Source organism: Argopecten irradians, chromosome 1, assembly GCF_041381155.1.
Source record: "Argopecten irradians isolate NY chromosome 1, Ai_NY, whole genome shotgun sequence".
Taxonomy (NCBI): Eukaryota; Metazoa; Mollusca; class Bivalvia; order Pectinida; family Pectinidae; genus Argopecten; species Argopecten irradians.
Genome location: NC_091134.1, coordinates 30,714,431 through 30,717,644, shown reverse-complemented (window position 1 = coordinate 30,717,644; position 3,214 = coordinate 30,714,431).

The following is a 3,214-nucleotide window of genomic DNA, read 5'->3' as shown; positions in this document are numbered from 1 at the left end:
GCTAGGGCCAGGTGAGCTATCTAAAAAAAAAAAAAAAATACTGCAATCATGACACCATATACAATTGTAATCCTATTGATGAGACATGTGAATTGTTATAGTGTAAGTAATTGTCCTGTCATCCTTCGATACATCCAGGGGGGTTCTCGATCACATACGATCTCTACACCCCCTTGGACTATCTCAATAGTAAAACTGGAGGCAACTGGAAAGAACAGGTAATTTAGTCCTTTGAATGTACATCAAAAGAACCGGAGAAAACGTGCACACTGTGGTTGACTGTGTGCTTTGAAGTTGGGTGTCGCTCTCTCTGTAGTCTTCAAAGGAAATCTTTGCAGGCCTGTGATTGGTCAGATTATTTTCTTCTGAACTGCCTTCAGTTTTAAACTATGAGATAGTTCCAGGGGTGTAGAGATCGTATGCTGATTCGGAACCCCTGTAGTATTGAGGATGTTGTCCTGTATGAGACATATATAATATAAGTGCTGTAAAGGTTATTACCAATGTAATGTATTTTTACCTCCTTGTTTTTTGATCTTCAGATCTCGAGCGCTCTATTATTTCAACTGGATAAAGCTTAAGTCCATCGTGTTTTTCTTGAATTTGAACTTTTCTAGAATTCGGTATCTTCTGGGGCCTGCATAATTCGCTGTAAAACAAAAAATGAAGACAAATATATTCTTGCACAAGCACAGTGCCAAGAATTAAATTAATCTCAACAATAATGAAAAAATATGAAAGCAACACCAAACTATATTAGTACACCACAGTGTTATGGACTGATCTGTGCTGATCTGGATTTGCTTATTTAATATAGAATATAGAATAAAACAACACAAGCCAAGCTAAAACAGTTAATCATGTAGATCTAGTCAGATTTCAGATTGAACAGAAGCCCATCCCCCCCCCCCCCCCCCGCCCCCCCCCGTCCGTAAATGAAAATTTAAAAAAAATCATGAAACCCCATATAAGGCAACTTCTGAAAGTTGAATGTTAATAAAAATTGAAAAACAAGATAACTGTAAATTAAACTACATTAGGTATATGCAACTTGATCAGAATATGAAACATTGGGGGGCCAAAAAACCCTATACGTTCCGCAAGTTTACTTATACGAAATGTAGCTGCGGCGTTTATTTTCCGTCAACACCGGTAAAGCCAAACACCTTTCGCTTCACTGATTTTTTAGTTTATTGTGTTAATCTCTGAGACTGGGACTTTGCTGATATATGAAGGGGACAACAATTGTGAATAGTTTTCTTCGCGAAACAAAAAAATAGCACGTCTAACCTGACAGATAAACAATAAAAAACTTACGAATAGCTTGAAAACATCTTCGCCGTCCTCTTCGTAGCGGATTTGTGACGATCTTTGTACCCATCATGCTTAAGCGCAGCAGCCAAGAATCGATAACTCAATAAAGTTACATTCCCGCGGTGAAGTATCAATATTTCCCGATACTGAAATAATTAAATAAAGATATCATTGTATTGCTGCTGTAAACGACACTTATGTCACTCATGTTTGTTTTGATCTTGTCATGACTATTGGTTTGTAATTAAACAAATACCTGGTTTTTCGCTTAGTAAGGAAATGATATTGCTAACATACTTACCTGATACCTGTTACATAACACGGGTGGTTTGTAATTAATAAAAATCCTCCCCGTATTAATAAAATCCCCTTCAATTAACTGCAAATCGGAGTGCATTCAAGGAAAGTACTAATCCAACATTAACTGCATATGCCATATTTTCGTGAGTAATAGACATTTTGAAAGTAACAGAGAAGATAAAATTTCCAGTGAAGTATAATAGTGTTTAGATAGATAAGTACAATTTTCTCCATTGTTTTCAGAGTACACCCTGATAAAGACACAATGCATTAGTGTAAATTCTTGATTAAGTCCTGAACTCTATAACGAAAAAGTAAGAAATAGTAAAAAGCATGTCATTAGCAAGCTAAAACACTTTTTTTTTTAAAGAGGACTACTGAGAGATTTTTATGAAAAAAAGCTTACCGCCACCATTAGACTAGTGGATTGCCTTCAACGATTTTTATTTTGCGTTAATTTATGTGGTAGGCCAGGAAATAATCAGATAACCTTAGGTAATTACACAAAATGATCCACGTGATAACGTAAATATAAATAGGTAAAAGTGGCCAGGTTTTGTGCATTTCATTGATAACCTGCCTGGTAATGAGAACATTAGTTAACAGTCCATGGCGGCCTTTGCTGAACGCGTACCCTAGGCCTGGAGTGGATAACATCACTAAGTCATGTGACAGTTGTGCCTTCATACAACAAAGCTAAACTGATGTACTATATTGGACTCCATTGCCTCCCTTACAAGACTTAGATTGAAACTCGAGTGCAGCCAACCTGAGGCGTTTACGATATTACCAGAAACCATAACAGATTGACTGCCGATGAGACAAGCCAGTTGAATTTAGCTCTGTGCGCTCCTTTCCGCCAGATAATCTTCTGGGAACATGTATAATCGCCGAAGACTAAATGAGGCGGAGAATCTCTGGGAATGCTTAATCAAATCAAGCCAATCCAGAGTAAAGGTTAATGTCAGCAGATGTAACATGATTGCTGAGACAAACCGCAGTGTTGACCAGGTTCATGTTTCTTATAAGATTCCTTGGCTTTCAACAGTACTGATCTGTGGAGCCCATCAAATACTCTTCGCCGACCAAATAGAGGCTGGAAAGCACGTCCATCAGGAAAGTGAGACACCCGAGTGATCTTGTCATTTCAATAGATGACCTATATGTATACACTACACAGTCGATTTGTAATGAAATTTTTTCTTATATACATTGTATAATTGCTATTATATCATAAGTAGACTCCAAAAGCTTAACAATAATTTATCATTATTCAAGGAATGATCGATGGACTGGTGGACACAAGTGTATCGGATAGTGTTACACATTGTGATCTAACGAACATGGATCCTACGATTCAGAACGACAGGCTGCATAGTGAACTTTCTTTTGTTACGTACAATGACTAATAATTTATCATGAGAGACAGACATGAAGTGCAGTAAATGAAAATCAAATTCGTTTTAAGGACATCTAAGAGATATGTGATTGATTCTTTAACTTATCGATTTTAACATATGTGTTGTTAAACTACCATATAAGTAAAAACATATTATAAAACAAATAGTAAGACCCCCCTTTTTAGGGGTGTAGTGATGGT